Genomic DNA, 18502 nt, shown 5'->3' on the forward strand with positions numbered 1-18502 from the left:
TGAGCAAGACAAAATATTCCTGACTGAGGCTGCCTGAATGCATAGCAAGACAGGAAAGGGCTCAAGCCAGCCCTAGTGCTGACCAACCATGAGGCTGTGCACACACACAGAGGAGATGCAAAAGGGCCCAGTGGAAAGTGATGACTGGGAAGACTTGAAAATGACTTGATCTTTGAAACTTTTCTTCTACCCACACACAGGTCCACTGACAGAGGACAGAAGGCTTACTGGCTTGAGGTGGTTGTGTACTACCTCTCTCCAATCACTGGCTGACCATTATGCTTTGCAGACACAGGAATGACCATAGGAAGCCAAGCTTAAAAACAATAAAATCAATGTAGCCAAAAGTTGTTCTTTGAAAAGGTTGAAAAAAAAAAAGAAAAACTTTTACCTAGACGGACCAAGAAGAACACAAAGAAGACACAAATTTCCAAAATCAGGAATGCAAGACAGGACATCACTAGTAAACTTATAGAAATTAAAAGGATTAAAAGAAAACATTAAGAGCAATTTTATATCAATAAATTTAAAAACTTTTTGATGAATTTGTGTCTTTTGAGGAATTGGTTCATTTTATCAAATATTTAAGAAAGAAACAATACCAGCTATATGCAATGTCTTCCAGAAAAATAGAAATGGAGGCTCACCTTATGAGGCCAGTATTACTCTGATATCAAAACCAGACAAAAATATAGCAGGAGAAGACAACTACAGACCAACATCCCTCATTAACATAGATACAGAAGTCCTCAAAATTTTAGCCATATGTTCTTTAATGGGGGAGTGGATAAACAAATTATGGTACAGCCATATAATGAAATACTTCCTCATCAATAAAAATAATGAACTATTGACACATGTTACAACATGGATGAATCTCAAATGTGTGATGCTAAGTTAGAAAAGCCAGACTCAAAAAATTTTCTATTAGAAGAGTCCATCTATATGTCATTCTGGAAAAGGCTAAACTATAGGGATAGAAAACAAATGAGAAGGTTTCTAGGCAAGGTGATCCATGGCCATGATTGACTGGGGTGATCCCAATTTTTGTCTAGGCTGCCTTTCTGTCTAGTTTAGTAATTTCCCTGATTTTTAAAAAGTTTAAATGAAGCAATTTTATTATAGATTGCATTAAATGAAGCTGAGTATTTGGTAAAATTGTTCATCCAGAGAAGACCTTCTTCCAAGGCCGTCTAGCAGTGATTGGAATTCTCCCTTGAACATGCAAGAAATTTTGTAAGAAGACTGGAAATAATCCAGCTCTCTTCTCCTGGCTTTTTTTTTTTTTTCCTATTCTTTCTAGATGCAACACAATGAATACCTCCCTTTCAAGGACAGCATGCAGGGCACTCAGTGATAACTAAGTGTGGTGGCCATGCATGGCTCAGAAGACCTAGTACATCCTCCTGGTGGTGGTATTTGCTACTACTGCCTATGCTGGGCACTTGGTGTCCCACTGGCTGTGCCATGGCCCAGGCTGTAGCACATGAGATGCAAGAGGCCAGTAGACCACCAGTCTGTCTGCTTCCACCATGGGAAATGAAGCAAATGTTAGGTAAGTTGTGTGTGAAAAATGTGCGGGAAATAGATGTTAAGCAGTAGGTCATAGTCCGAATGCTATTCTTAGTGTTATTGTTACTTATTGGACAGTGTACATCACACATGTTGCTTTATTTTTATTGGTTAACACCTTTCTAAAATTTTATAATAAATTCAGCAGCAAGAAGATTAAAAAATCTTCTTTAAAATGAAGTGCATAAAGTGCATGTTTAAGGAAAAATTAACTGCTGGATTTCTATTTCTGAAGAAAATTGAAGATGAAAGCATAAGTGACACAAAATACTGGTTACCTTTCAAAGCACTATAGCGCTAATACTGTCCAAACGGTTGAAGAAATATTAGCATCTCCTTCAGGCAATGGATGTGTGCAGTCAGGCCCATTAACGACAACTGCAGCACTCAGTAAGGCTGGCTAACTAACTAACTAGCTAGCTAACTAACTAACTAACTACCTTTCTTCCCTTCTTCCCTCTCTCTCCCTCTTCCCTCCCTCCCTTCTTCTCTTTCTTCTTCTCTCATCATTTTACTATGTGCATTTTCAAAAATTACAAAAAAGTAGGCTAGTAGAATGAACCCTTAAAGCCTCTGCCATCTGGGTTCAGTATCAATATCAATATCCTACCAATTTTGCTTCATCTATCTCCCTCCAACCTTTTATATTTGCTGAAATAGTTTAACATAAATCCCACAGTCATGTCACTTCACCCATAAATACTACATTATACTTAATGATTTCTTTCTGCTAGCAAAACTAATGCATGTTTATTAAAGAGAATTTGGAAAAGCATAAAGGGGAAATTAAAGTTGCCTACACTCCTACAATCTAAGTCACTGTTAATGTTTCACGTTTTTCTGTCTAGACTTTTAAATTATGCATGTGTCTGAGCATGAGTGCATGTTTGCTATCCAATTATGCATATGCATGTGTCTATGCATATATTCAGAGGCATCTAACGTATCGTATCTATTTTACCACATGTTAATCAGTTAGATGGCCTTCTGTAGCAAGTAACAGAAAACCCAGTTCAAACTTGCTTAACAATAAAGGGGACTTTGGGGCTTTTATGAGTGAGAAGTTCAGGGGCAGGCAGGGGAGGTGTTGTGCCTGGTTTGATCAGCTCTCCGCTCAGTATCTCTATTATTCTTGGTCGTCTCTTGTATATTGATGGGCTCCTTTCTCAGCCTGGCTTCCCTACGCCTGCATGATCAGGGCTACAGGCTCTCACAACCATCTTCATAGGGAAAAAGAGCATCACTTCTCTTAGCTTTTGAACAAGAGTTCTGAGCTGTGCTCTGATTGGCCCACTCCTGAGATAATCACTAAAACGGGAGACCTGGTATTACCCTGCCTGAACAACCAGCATCCTTCAGAGCTAGAGCTGGAGGGAGACAAACAACGTGTCAGATATGCAGTGGGGGAGGCATTGAGGGGAGGAATGGATGTTGGAGGGGCAGCCTCCATGTGCCTTATTCTATGTCTTTCTACTTTCACTGTGTATGTATGTATGTATCTATCAATCCAATCAGTCAATAGTCTCCTTCCCTTTAAGTCTTTGAAATTTTGTTCAAAGCCCCCATTCACGTTCAGGGTAAACATACCCACTCCTTGAATGTCCCAAAAGAAACAACTCATGTAAAACCTTTTTGTGTCTGATAGACTCCACTGAAGGTTTGGGGCATACGGGGAGTGAGGAAGAGTTTATGCTATAGCAGAACAAATCATTTAAAACAGTATTAGATAGCTCTCTAATACTGTGGTTCTCAACCATTGTATGGGGATGATTTTGCCCTCCCCCCTCTCAGGGAACATTTGGCAATGACTGGAGATGTTTTTGGTTGTCACAAGTGCTACTAGTGTCGAGAGCAATGATGCTGCTAAACATCCTACAATGTTCAGGATAGCCCTCCCCCTTGACAATGAATCATCCAGTCTAAAATGTCAATAGTGCCTTTGTTGAGAAAGTCTGCTTGAAGATAGCTAAGAGTCCATGGGCCATATTTAATGGTGCTTGACTCTTCCTGCTGGTTCCTTTCTACAGTTCCCTCTTCATTGCTCTCCCTCCTCCCAGATTCCTACTTATTTCTAATATAGAACACTTTCGATATTTCCTTTTTTTTATCCCCTGATAGATTTTAGGCTCATACTTCCATCCCAAAAGTTTTAATAAAGTATATTCCTCTGCAAATACAGTACACTGTCTAAGAGGAATTTATTTGCCATTTGTTAAGATAATAATCATTTTCAGCTTATTACACACCTATGGGGTTATACTTGGGATAACACAGTGGATATTCTCTTGCTGCATGCTCTGTTCACTTTATAGAGTATCATGAATATTTTCCAATTGCTTACCTAGTATGATGCTGTTTGCCAAATATTTCTGGTCCTCCTCCTTCCTTCTAAGTACAAAGTAGGATCCTACCTCCTGACCCCTTGTGATGGGTGGGGCCATATGCCTAGTTTTGGTCAATGAGTTGAGAGTGGAAGTGACTCACGGTTTCCAGATCAGAGTGTTTCATTGCTTGACATCTTCCAGAGCCCTTTATTTCCTTATGGTAGAGGGACCAGCAGTGCTTGAGATGGCACTCCCGCATCAGCCTGGATATCCAAGAGACGGTGATGAAAAGAGGACCTTGTTGGTGTGATCTACATGTGGCATGAGAAAGAAATAGACTCTTGTTATTTTAAACCATTGGGTTTTGCGGTTGTTTGTTACTGCAGTGTAACCCAGCCTATCCTGATTGATACATCTGATACCCAGTCATCAATTCTGCTCAGAGGCTTACTCTGCATCATCAGGTGAGGGTGACTATATTCAAGATCATGGGGGGTTATCTTCGTCGCTCTACACCAATAATAGCCACCCTATTCTTCTTCCCAGTGATTAATTTAGGGGTAAGCATGTGACTCTCTTCTGAGATATAGTGGGAGATCTGCTGGGGACTCCAGAGAAAAGTTTCCCTGATCCTAGAAAAGAGACCTGAAGAGACAGTCCTTTGGGCCTCTGGGCATTGATGTAATTGGATGTGGTGCCCGGAGCTTTGCAGCCATTCTGAAAAGGTGAAGGTTTTCACTGAGCCACTGAAGATGGCAGAGCAGAGTGATGGAAAGAACCTGGTCCTTGATGACATTATCAAGGCGAGGAATCAACTGACCTGAAACACTCCCTACCTCTGGACTTCCTGATGTGCGTGAAAATAAAAGCCCTCATTTTAAAGTCAGTTTCAGTCAGTGTTTTATGTTACTTGAAACTGAAAACATCCAAGTGATATATTGTTAGGTTGACTTCTGTAATGTTATTCTAATTGTCTCTAGAGCATGTCTAGACTATAATGTATTTAATAATCCACTGCGACTTAACAGTTAGGCAATTTTCCACTTTCAGTCACTATAATGTAAAGAGGGTCCCTTTCTGCAAATTGTGCCAAATAAAATTGCAAGCATTTTTCTGTTTCCTAAGAACAGGAGGCCTGCTTCCTTTGGAATCAAATCTTCCTTCATTCATCCATTCATTTTTATTTTGTGACTGCCTACCATGCTGCAGACTCAGGATAGAACCGTAATTTAAAACTGACAAGATCTTGGTCCTCGTGTAGCTCGTGAAACCTTGTGTTTCTTTCATTTGGAAAAACCAAGCAATAGATGTGAAACTAATTCCCACCTATTTGTTCTTGGAGAAAATATGACAGCAGATGTCGTAGGCTGAGCGATTTTAAGTGTTTTGATTAGTAATACAAGGTAAACATGTATTTTAGCATAAAGAGTTATGGCTTCAGACTTTATAACTTCTTAGGGAAATCCACACTTTCCCATGCATGAATTTAAATTACCTATTCCTTTAAATTATTTATTTGTCTTAAAACTACTTTATTGAGGTCTGACATACAAAAAGCTGTAGATATTTAATACATACAACTTAGTGTGTATGGAGATAAGTATACACCCATGAAACCATTTTCACAATCAATGCCATACACTTATTCATCACCTCCGAAAGTTCCCTCTTGCTCCACAGTCAAAACCATAATGAGATGTCACTTCACACCTGTTCAAATGGTTATTATTAAAAAAAGGACTGGGTAAGATGGGAATAAAGACACAGACCTACTAGAGCATGGACTTGAGGATATGGGGAGGGGGAGGGATAGGCTGTGACGAGGTGAGAGAGTGGCATGGACATATATACACTGCCAAGCATAAAGTGGATAGCTAGTGGGAAGCAGCCGCGTAGCACAGGGAGGTCAGCTAGGTGGTTTGTGACCACCTAGAGGGGTGGGATAGGGAGGTTGGGAGGGAGGGAGACGCAGGAGGGAAGAGATAGGGGAACATGTGTATATGTATAACTGATTCACTTTGTTATAAAGCAGAAACTAACACACCATTGTAAAGCAATTATACTCCAATAAAGATGTTAAAAAAAAAAAAGGACAAGTGTTGGCAAGGAAGCAGAGTAAAGGGAACACTTTTACACTCTTGGTGGGGATGTAAAATGGTGCAGCCACTACAGAAACCAGTATGGGGATTTCTCAAAAAATTAATAATAGAATTACCATTTGATCCAGCAAACCCACTTCTGGGTATATTTCCAAAGGAACTGAAATCTGGATCTTGAAGAGATATCTGCACGCCCATGTCCACTGCAACATTATTCACAATAGCTAAGATATGAAAACCACCTAAATGTTTATCAAAAGATGAAGGGTTAAAGAAAATATGATGTAGCACATACATAGTGTGTAGAACCTAGATATCTGGGGATGGTTCACAGTTCTGCTTCTCATTTGCTGTGTGATGTTGGACAAGTCACCACACCACTCATAGCTCCAATAAACTCATTAACCAAGTGTTGAGATAAAAGTGAAGTCATTGGGGCTTCCCTGGTGGCGCAGTGGTTGGGAGTCCGCCTGCCGATGCAGGGGATGCGGGTTTGTGCCCCGGTCCGGGAGGATCCCGCATGCCACGGAGCGGCTGGGTCCGTGAGCCATGGCCGTTGAGCCTGCGCATCTGGAGCCTGTGCTCCGCAACGGGAGAGGCCACAACAGTGAGAGGCCCACATACCGCAAAAAAAAAAAAAAAAAAAAAAAAAGTGAAGTCATTTAATTTTTGAGTTATTTTGAAAAATGGCATCATAATGTATGTGAAAGGGCATTATTGACTGGGAGACATATTAACCTTAGTTTTTGCTTGCTTTTGAGGTTAGTTAAGGGGAAAATACTTTGAAAGTTGAGTCCCTAGACATTTGTTATAAAAAATAACATGTTTCTATTTTTTATTACACAATAATATATAATCATTGTTGAAAAAAGGAAACATGCACTCGCATAAATGTGTACGCATGCACACACACACACACACTCACACCCAAAGTATCTTCCCAGTGTCTCACTGACACCATCCTGCCCTTGACTGCTGGTCAATGGAAGGCAGTGACATGTGCATCTTGTCTTTATATGGAGTAAAATCTCTCAGCATTATCCTTTAACTTTCTTTCCTTGTGATTCCTCTTAGGAGATCCTTCTCCACTCAGGTTGTGTAAATAGTCACCCGTATATTATTCCAGAAATCTAAGGATTTCTTTTGCAAACATTTAAATTATTAGTCCACCTGGAATTAATTCGATATAGGGTGGAAGAGATGTATCATATTTTTGCAAATGGTAATCCATTTGAAAAATTGATATCTTTGCAAATGACACTCAACACCGTTTTTGGAATGACCCAGCCTTTCACCACTGATTTGAGTTGCAAATTTTTCCATACACTAAGCTACTAAATATCTTTGGGAATGTTTCCGGATGAGCTATCTATGCCACTGAATTGACTGTCCTTTGCTCAATCAGTACCACATATTTTAATAAACTTTATAGAAGGTCTTAATGTCTTTATGTGAGGTCTTCAACCTTTCTTTTCCAACATCAGTTGGCTTTCTAGTATGCTGCTTTCTGAAGATCTTGTAGAATCCTTTTATTTTCATATTCCAGACATCCATGAAAATGCAAAAAAAATCCCCAAATTCACAACATAAAAATTTAAGGTGACAGTATAATGCCAGAGGCAGGATGTAAGATGTCCAAATCCTAAGGAAATTGGAGCTGGATTTAGAAAATCTCCAGAAGATTCGATCTCAGCTTGAAAGATTCCCCTATTTTGCTGCCTCTGAATATACTCTGATCAGGGGCGGCTGCAGAGTCTAACTTAGCCCACTCGTCAGTAGAGGCTACTTCTCTGTGGTCAGCTGAAACTCTGGGATTGCCATACTTTTAAAGGAGGAAAGAAGAAAGAAGATTGAGTTCTCTCTCTCCTGTCTTCTCTGTTTTTCCATTGCAATTTTATTTGACTTAAAGCGGAACTTAAGAGAATTCCTAAAAGCCACCAGCACAAGTTAACCTTGAGGCTGGAGATAATTTCAGTGCTTCCTGTTCTTACTCTGATGACATCTTTGTCTGGACGCAGCCAACAGCTTTCTGGAGACTCCCTGACACAGCTCCAGGGTGTGCTGATTCCCATCCTGCCCGGAGGTACTCCTTCTCCGAGGTGCTTCCAAGCATCCTCTGCTGCCCCTTAGACGACGAGCCCAGGCCCAGACTCAGCTGGATCATCGTCTGCACACAGTGACCAGGAGACTAAGCCACCTTCCTGTTCGGTCCGGTTTCTGCTTTGCTGGTTTTCCTGGTTGTTGGTGTTTGTTTGCAGCGGAAACCTTGACAGCTCAGCACATGGGAGGGTATATTCTCTCAGGCCCTCATGGCCTGTGTATTCTGTTTGAGAAGGAGAGGTGGAGGCACATTGCTTTCCTCTCTAGCACATGGAGTGGGACTTTAAGGGCTTCTTTTGGATTGGGGCAGGTACAGAGAGTGCAGGCCTGGGGTTGGCAGCCTTGGGGGTGCAGTGTGGCCTTCTATTTGGGTATTGACCTCAGACCTCAGAGCTTAGGAGGGTGCACCTGACAGTCTGAAGAACGGCACCGCCTTGGATTGGCCGGGTTCATTTTTGACCAGGCCCGTACCTTTGCAGTGGAGGAGGAGAGGGCACTAAGGCCAGTTATGCCAAATTAACTCTGGTAACAGTGGGGTGACACGCTGTGGCCAGACTGCCCCCTCACTCAGGAACAGATTAACAGTTGGACATCATACAGCAGACATAGGCGTTTGCCTCTTGTAGCCCTGGAGGTAAGTTAGGAACAGATGTCCAAGAGCTTTTCACGACTTCACTATGGTCCCTTTCTCCATGGATGAAATCATGGTGCTTGGAACTCACCAGGGCCCGCCATGTTCAGATGTTACATTGTGTCAATCTTATAAACCGTACCTTCTCAACAAAACTTACAATGTTTGTAACTTACGTAGTATTGCTCATTTTCCCTTTCCTTTCCTTTTTGTTGTTTTTACCATTAGAGAAACTGAGGTTCAGAGAGCTGTAGCAACTTGTCCATGGTCACAGAGCAGAACTCAGATCATGTCACATACCTAGAAGGAGGTCTATGAATGCTTGCTGGGAATAAAATTTAATTTAAAGGAAAGTAAAAGACAGGTGATTTTGTGCTTTTATTCATTTGTCATTTATTTGTTTACTACCTATTGGGGGCAGAGCATTAAGTTTTAGCATCATCCTAATTCATCATTCCTTTTAAGAGCTGTGTCTGTTGTAGTTTTTAATTTTTCTCTTTCATCTCCCATCCCCATTTCTTTCTCCCCTGGAGGCACCACCCTACTCTGTTTGGTACATGTTCTTGAATGTGTGTGTATATGTACATATATTCTTGAACATACATATAGCATTGTCTTACATAGGGGTGCATGTTAAATTGTATACATAGCATTTCACTATTTCTTTCTTTGTTCTCAATGATTATAAGTTCTCCATAGATGCTTTCTATCCATCCGGCTCCTCATTTCTGAGCGTGACATTGTATTTCACAGTACACGTCTACATTTCCCTAATGATGGGTAGACCTGGACTGCCTCTACCTCTCTGCTACACAAATAATGTGCTGAGGGGGGCATCCTTGAACATGTGGGAGTTTCTCAGGGGGAAATATCAAGTCACTGTACTTTATGTGGCAGGTCAAAGCATGAAAGGAGAGCTGGACAGCTGGAGATGGTGTAATATTTATTTTAAATGCAACCAATAGGAACCGGCGGGTACCCCCATTAAAGGGACTGCTCTACAAAGAGAACCATTAAAATGAATGTAAATCACAGTAGCTTCAGGGACAGTTTAATAACTATCTGACTTTTTATTGGGTGAGCAGGAGATGTGCCAGCTTTCTCCTTACAGAGTCTTCTGGATCTTTTGCAGAGAGAGATTTCTATCTGAACCGCTCTTGAGATTACCGAGGGCAGAGGGCTGCCCTGGGAGTAATGGCCATAAATCCAATTAGTAACTCACTTTCTCTTTTGCCACAAGCTCCATTTCCCCCAAACACACAGAAGATAATTCCACACTCTGGAACCTGGTAAATCCTAAGGGCTCCATGATGGCACGCCACCAAGACACAAAGGTTTCTTGCATGAGAATAAGGCTGGAATGATATACATTAAACTGGTAACAGTGGAAACCTCCATGGAAGGGAGAGGAAAATGTGCCGGGGTGGGTGGCGTGGGACCTTATCACACTTTATTCTGTACTCTTGTGTATCGTTTCAAACAAAAATGTGTTCCTGTCTTACTTGTGAAATAAGGAAATGGTGGGGAAAAAACCCTTCAGGCAATCTCTAGAGAATTTTAGCAAGATTAGAGGTGAAAGAAACTCTGCTTTTTACAGATGAGGAAACTAAGGCAGCTGGGACACCGAGGTCACGTGAGCCTGCTCTGAAGTGTGGGTGGCGTGGGGCGGTTACTGGGCCTCTGGACTCCTCCATTTGGGTCCAAAGTGGCTGAACCACAGGAGAAGGGTCTTGGATTCCAGACCAATAGCCGTCTGGAAACTTGCCTATTTAAGAAAACAAATCCTTTAATGACGAATCTTTATGAACTGAAGTAAAGAATTGAGATGCCCAGGATAAAAATAAAACCTGTATCAGCTTAATTTTGATTTTTAAAAATTGCATAACGGCTCTACTTTTGTCTCCTCTGAAATTGAAAGGATCCACCTTGACAGTAGCTTATCTGGAGGATGCAAGGCGTCATATAGGGTCCTTCCTTCCTCTTATTACATTTACATTTGTTACAGAGATGTTTCTCGCGGGTTGGTAGTTTTGTTAAAATTATGAGTGAAATAAAGATATAAATGAGTAAATCATACTTCTGTATGAGCTTATAGAAAAAAACACAAAGGATTTGGGTTTGAATCCCAAATCTGTCATTTACTACTAACCTTGAGCAAGTGATCTAACCCTCTGAAGCTTTAGTTTTATTATTAAAAAATATGAATAATATGTAGTTCGCATGATTGCTGTGTGGATTCAGTAGGCTACCGTAAGGAGAGCTTTCAATAAAATGCTTGGCACATAGTAAACACGGAATAACGACGTCCATTAGTATTTTAACAGGCTTTTTTTTTTTTTTTTTTTTTTTTTTTTTTTTTTTGCGGTACGCAGCCCTCTCACTGTTGTGGCCTTTCCCGTTGCGGAGCACAGGCTCCGGACGCGCAGGCTCAGTGGCCATGGCTCACAGGCCCAGCCGCTCCGCGGCATGTGGGATCTTCCTGGACCGGGCCATGAACCCGTGTCCCCTGCATCGGCAGGCGGACTCTCAACCATTGCGCTACCAGGGAAGCCCTTAACAGGCATATTTAAAATTATTATTTTCCCTTACATGACTCTAGGGATGAATGAAATATTTGTTAGGTAAACTGGTATCTTGAATTCCTCAAAAGCAGAGCCTTGGATAAGGATTTGTGTGCAGGGTGTCTATTCAGGTGATCCCAGGAAGTGTGGTGAGGGAGTCCAGGAAGAGAAGAAAGACAGTCAGTGTACCTCTGTGGGCAACTGGACACCAGCCTGGCAATCTGCTTCACCAGTGCCTTCTCCATGACCTGATAGAGGGCATGGCTTATGTTCCAGCATGGTAAAGTCACCCATGACACTAAGTTTACCTCTCTATTTAAAGTTGAGGTAGCTTCTCTCTTAGGCTCCAGTTCTTAAAATATAAGTGAAGGAGCTTCTGGAAATCATGGTACTCTTTGCAGAGAACACCACACTCACTGCAGAGCATCACATAATTTGGATCTATTTAATTCCAAACATAAATCAAAAACAATTGCAAGAAATATGACCATATTATGAAATTATTAGCACGAACATGTAAACACATATCAGTTCAATGTAATTGGCATTTCATGGGTTTCCACTAGTATTTGTTTGCTAATTGATCATTAACTTGTTATCTGCTGGAATTTGCCAGCAGATAAGCAATGGTAGGCACCACAGGTATAAGAAAAATATGTGGAGAGAAATATTAAACACAGATAAAAATTTACCCATTTTTGCATTTATCTGAGACAAAGAATCCCTAATTCCTTTTCAGGGACAGAAGCCCTCTGCTTAATTTATAAAATACTGGCATTTGAGAACTCATTTAAAAGGTCAGTTAAATCACTGCGTTGCCAGTTCGGGGCAAAGTTCACAAATCAAAGTGAGAAAATCCCATGATTCTTAGCCACTCGGAAGTTTCCAAGAGTGGCAGGTCACAGAAATTCTACTTCACAGCAGCCGTGAGAGCAACATGTGAACTTCTGACCAGACTAGTGCGCAGACACCTACTCTTCTCTTGGGTCGCTTGAAACTGTCTATATATAATATGTTGCTTTCACTGGGAAAGTTTTATTTTAATATTTTGCTCTAAATCGGGCAGTAAGCAACTGAATATAACTAACACCACTGCCTCTTTTGCCTACACTGTTCCTTACTTCCAGATATCCATTTCCTAAAACTGGAATGCCTTCTACCATCTTTACTTAAGGAGTTGCTCAAATCTCATGTCCTCACAGAACCATACCCGGTCATCTCAGCTGTCTGTAACCGGGGCCTCTCTTGAATTCTTATGATATTTTCTATGCTGCTCACATGATACTTAGTGTCACCCTCCATTGTTTGTGGCTTCCTTCTCTCTCTCTCTCTCTCTCTCTCTTTCATGCACACGTACATACCCTTCCTATCTTTCCAAACTAAACAAACACAGTTTGCATTTTATCACTGTTTGTGGCCAGCAAATGCCCTGTACACAGTGAGCTTTTGCAAATATATGTGAATCATGTAACTGGGCATTGCCCCCAACATTATTTACAGCCTCACTCTACCAAACAGCAGTGTTTCTCAAAATTGAATAATGTAGAGATCCCTTAAAGGAAAAGAAATTTGTGCACCTCTAGCGTTGGCTTAAAATTTTAAAGTATTAAATATGTTTAAGTATAAAACAAAGCATAAACTCCTTATGTTTACATCTCTAATACAACCATGAAACTGAAAGTTTACAATGAAAGGAAAACAAACCCAATATAGTCAAATTAATATTAGTTTAATGTGACAGATGATACTGTTTTGGTGACATTGAATCACTGTTCATAGCGTGAATACGGTACTGGCTGCCCTCGTGCAGGCTCTGTCTGATTCGGGGCGCATGTATGGAGGTTTGCTGCATGGCCGTGCCATTTCCCCATCCATTTTCTCTATTTGAACCACCATGTCATTTGAATTTCCTTTGGCACAGATATATCATTTAGGTGTTAATTCTAACCTCTCTTCTTTTCTCATTTACCTATGACAATGAATGTACTTCTTGGCATCAACATGGGCTTAAACACAGATACTGTGAAATCTTGTGGCAGTATTTGTTATAAGGTGACCGTCCAGATGATGATGATGATTGTAATATTACTAGCTAATATTTACAGGCTATCTTCTTTGTGATAAAGTATATCTAGATTAACTCATTTATTTCTTACATTAACCCCCTGAGAAAGAAGCAATTATTATCACTATCTTATTGATGGGGAAACAGAGGCTCAAAGAAATCCAATAGCATTCTCAAATCCATGCTACTCATAAAGAATTAAAACCTATAAAGTCTGACAGCAGAACCTGAACACAATACTCATAATAATTTGTTTAGTGTATCATTAAAATGAACACAAACTTAAAATAAGTGTTGTGCAGAATCAACACACTCCAATGTTTGATATTCCCATATGCCCACAATTCATCATATGCTCAGAAATCATGCCTGTAGATTTTTTTGAACCACTAAGGATAGGAGCAGTGTTAGCTAGGTAAAATATGAAAGAATTCAGCTTCGTATCCACAATGAATGAGGTGCTTTACTGATAGAAATGTGTAACTTATTCTCAATAAACGTAATATATTCAAAAGAGTTGGATAATACATGTTTCATATTCTTTTCTACTATACTGTCCAAACAATGTCTTCATTCAGAAGTTAATTCACTCTCCCAACACTCAGCTTCAGTGCAAGCCGTTGAGGACGGCAGAGCACCGAGCTCTCCCACGAGTCGGAGAACACCCACGACTGCATGGTTTAACCTGCAGAAGCCAAGTTCTCCTGAAATTAGAGTTTGAACTTTTCTTTCAGCTTATTGATTCAAGTTTGCCAAAATTCAATATGTTCTCACTCAATTTGGGAAATATGCAGACTGCTTTATTTCTTCTGATTTGCCAAACTAAACAAAAGAACCTCTTAAAATATGACTTATTACTGGTATCCTTCCTTGTTCAATTGACTGGTTCTGTTGGGAAAACATTTGGACACGAAAAGAGTACTGTATACCTTTAGTCCCATCCCCCAGCCCCCCACTCATCCCAACTACAGTGACATAGTACTGTAGATGTGGTCAAATCTCTTGTTATGCTTAAAAAATATATATATAATAGCATGGGTAGCTGACTGGTTTCTGTTTCCCAAATAGCCAACTTAGGAATGAGAAAAAAGCTTGTACATTTCAGACCTGTAAGGAATAGTGATCATTTCCTTATAATACTGAAAAAGACATTGATTTCTCTGATTTATAAGTCGTCTGCTATCCTCCCAGCACATTGCACTGGCCATGGCTGGATCCAATGAAGTATAAGACAAGGTCTTTATCCTTAAGAATATTACAAGCTTTATGGCATATACTGGAGTCACACACATCAACAAAAATAGCTACATTCAGAGTTTGGCTAGTATGCCTTCCATCTTAAAAACAACTTGGTAGGGTGAATTCGAGTGTTACAACCCTCACGTAGATATGGCTATTAGGGTACAGGAGGTGAAAGCTAAGGTCATAAAACTAATTAGTGGCTGAGACAAATCTAGAAGTCAGATTTCCTTGTTTGCAGTTTCTCCCACTAGACCCAATTGCTTCTTCAGACCAATGCAGAAACAGCATTCTAGAAGGTATTTAGATTTCTTTCTAAAGGTGATCTGGCTCCTTCACAAATCAAAAATAACAACAAAAAGCCCAAACATCTGATTTGTAACCGGACCCTGGAGTATCACCCACTGCCTGAGTTGATGACTTCGTTACCAGCTGCTGAAACACTTCCATGCGAAGACGTGAAATTCCTGCAGGAAATGACTCTAGGCAGTTCTGAATAAGTAAGGAAATTAAATGACTAACTTCGATGTTTCCTGGTTTTTGTCTATCTTAATTAACAATTTATTTTGGTAAAGGAAAAACTGACCAACTTTCTACCACTCAACATGTAAAAATTAATATCTGTTTATAGTAAAAACATGATTCCCACGTCTGCTTTTATTTAGAGAAAAGAAAAATAAATTTTTGAATAATTTTCAGTAACCATATTTATTAAATCGTTCCTCTTAAAAAAAATAAACCAAACCAATTACAGCATATGTGTGTATGAAATATCAATTTCCTCCTCATAGACCCCAAAGGTGAAGGTGCACTTGAGAAAAATGTGTTGATTATTAACAGGGCTAATATTTTTGTGGTAATGTTATTACTGAACATCTACAATAATTAGTTAGAGTTTGGGGTTGATAGAGGAATTGCAGTCAGAATACATTATTGATTTCTATATGAGATTAAATACAGCATGAACCTAATTGAAAATTGTTACTACTTTTGATCCATGTTTTATGTGATTCTTATTTTGCCTTCATTCATTTATTCAACAATATTTACCGAATGTCTGCTATGTGCCAGGCATTCTGCTAGGTGCTGAAAATACACGATAAATTAAGCAACGCTCTTGCTCCCATGGAGTTGAGGGAGACAGATGATTAACAAAAAGGCAGGGCAATATGTCAGGTAGTGGTAATTACTATGAAGCAAAACAGAGTGAGCTAAGAGTGAGGGAGCGATGGGGTGGGCAGAAAGTCGGAGTCAGTCCCTTTGCAGAAATTTAATGACTAAAGACTTCATAATTCATGGTGGACAAGTATCGCTGTGGCATTCTGTCCTGTCCTGGACTCTACAAATGTTTAAGATAAACTTTTTTGAGTTCAAGGATAATGGGAAGCAATTTTAAGAAAGCTGATTTTTATATCTGTGTGACTTTTCTTCCCCCTAGCTTTCTTTACTAAATAACGTCTCTTAGGAATGAAGAGAAGGAGGCAAAATTAAGATTCGCATCACAGGGCAAGTTAACTTTACTACCAAGCAAACTTGTATGCAAACTTCTATTGCTAGTGTAAAGGTACCAACTCTATTTTTACTGAATTTAAATAAAGGCAATTGTGTTTGCTGTGACCAGCATGGCTATTAACAGCAGTGGGTGGTACCTTTTGTTGAATAATATAACATGCCAAGTACAGAACTTCATGTATGTTTTTCCTTAGTCTCACAACAACCCTGCATGAGGTATGATTGTTTCCATCTTATAGGTAAGGAAATTGGGACTCAGACATGTTAAATATGTTCCCTGAGTTTCCAGAACTAACAATGCCAGACATAGTTGGAGTATTATGTCACCTCTGCCTTCTGAAAGGAATGACGGAGATTATCTAATCTAACCCCTTATTTTACATACGAGCCAACAGACACAGCTCTTGTGACCTGCACAAGGTCACAGAGCCAGGGAGCTTGTGGCAGGGTTGGGACTAGCTCCAGTGGGAGTTCTTCCTATGACCTGTGCTGCCTCCCTATGAAAGATGTGAAAGGCAAACTTTACAACTCAGCACCTTTATAATAAATGTCCATGGATGCTTATTGGTCAACAGATCCCCACCTGGGAAAAAGGTGAATCTTGACTCCTCCCCGCATACCATACTTTAAAAAATCAATTCCAGGAGGATCAGAATTCTAAATACGAAAGGCAAAACAACAAAGCTTTTAGAAGAAAACATGGGAGAATATCTTCATAACCTTGGGGTTGGCAAAGAAGGGCTTACAAGAATGAAGGTTAAAAATGGGCAAATTGGGGCTTCCCTGTTCGCACAGTGGTTAAGAATCTGCCTGCCAATGCAGGGGACATGGGTTTGAGCCCTGGTCCGGGAAGATCCCACATGCCGCAAAGCAACTAAGCCCGTGCACCATAACTACTGAGCCTGCGCTCTAGAGTTCGTGAGCCACAACTACTGAGCCCATGCACTGCATCTACTGAAGCCTGTGCGCTCTAGAGCCCATGCTCCACAGCAAGAGAAGACACCGCAATGAGAAGACTGCGCACAGCAAACGAAGAGTAGCCCCTGCTTGCTGCAACTAGAGAAAGTTTGCGTGCAGAAACGAAGACCCAACACAGCTGAAAATCATAAACAAAGATAAATAAATTTATTTTTTTTAAATGGGCAAATTGCATTACATTAAAATTAAGGAATCCTGTTCACCAAGGGGTACCATTAAGAAAGGAAAATCACAGAGTAAGAGAAGATACCTCCAATACATATAACTGACAAAGGGCTCATTGCCTGTGTGTGTGGTCTGTGTGTGTATATGTGTATTCCTAAGATAATGGCCAAAAGGCAGCTAATCCAATAGGTAAATGGATTAAAACGTTGAACACATACTTCACAAAAGAGGATATACCACTAGCTAAATAACATATGAAAGGGTGCACAGCCTCATTAGTTATTAGGAAAATAGAAATAAAATCCACAATTTTATATGATTATACGTTCCCAAGAAGAATTGAAATGAAAAAATATATTAGGTTGGACTATATGAAATTGAAATTTTTGCAGGTCAGAAATAGTCAAATATCAACAATTTCATATATTTTAATCTATGCCAAATGAGGATGTGGAACTTCAGATCTTCAGACATTAGGTGAAGTGTCAGTGGCACAACTCTTTAGGCATCTGTTTAGCAGTGTGGCAGTTAGCTATTGCTGTGTAACAAACTACACTGAAGCTTAGTGATTTAGAAAAACAATTATTTCCTATTTCATACAAGTCTATGGGTCAAGTGAGCAGCTCTGCTGATGTGGGTTAAGCTCAGTTCCTCTCACCTGGGCTTGTTTACACACCTGTGGTCAGCTGGCAGGATGGCTGGGGGCTGGCTAGTAGGATGGCCTCATCCAGGATGACTCTGCTCTCCTCCCCACATCTCTCACATCCTCCAACAGGCTAGCCTGGACATGTGACCACAAAGAAGCAAGAGAGAAAGCCAAAAAAGGTAAGTACTTTTGTGAGTTGTATTTACATTGAGTTTTCTGCTGTCCCATTGGCCAAAGCAAGTCACGTGGCCAAGCCCAGCATCAGTGTGGGAGGGCAATATGATGGCGTGAATACAGACAGCCATGAAAAATTTGGCCAGTATTTATTCAAGCTGGACAGACATGTAGATAACCAATGACCCAGCAATTTCTGTCTTAGGTATACACCTGACAGAAAGAGACACATGTGTTCATGAAGAGACATATACAAAAATATTCATAGAAGCACTTTTTATAATAGCCTCAAACTGAAAACAACTCAAATATCCATCTATGTAGAGTGGATAAGCAAACTGTACTATATTCATGTGATGGAACATTACACAGCAGTGAGAACAAATGAATGTGACAACATGGAGATAGATGGATAGATAGATAGGTAGATAGATTG

General features: G+C 40.2%; 1 long non-coding RNA gene across 2 annotated transcripts in view; it reads right to left on the bottom strand.

Moving 5' to 3' along the window:
* Positions 1–3996: 3996 nt before the first annotated feature.
* The window catches only part of LOC308626867, a 228055-nt gene continuing 213549 nt past the window's right edge, over positions 3997–18502 (bottom strand). Inside the window, exon 3 of one of the 2 annotated variants that reach the window (XR_014017315.1) lies at positions 3997–4207. This is a non-coding gene — a long non-coding RNA (uncharacterized lncRNA). Of the gene's footprint in view, positions 4208–17950; positions 18028–18502 lie in introns of those variants that run through there. The other variant, XR_014017316.1, reaches the window with a different exon arrangement.

Source organism: Mesoplodon bidens, assembly GCF_964165515.1.
Source record: "Mesoplodon bidens genome assembly, chromosome: 13".
NCBI lineage: Eukaryota > Metazoa > Chordata > Mammalia > Artiodactyla > Ziphiidae > Mesoplodon > Mesoplodon bidens.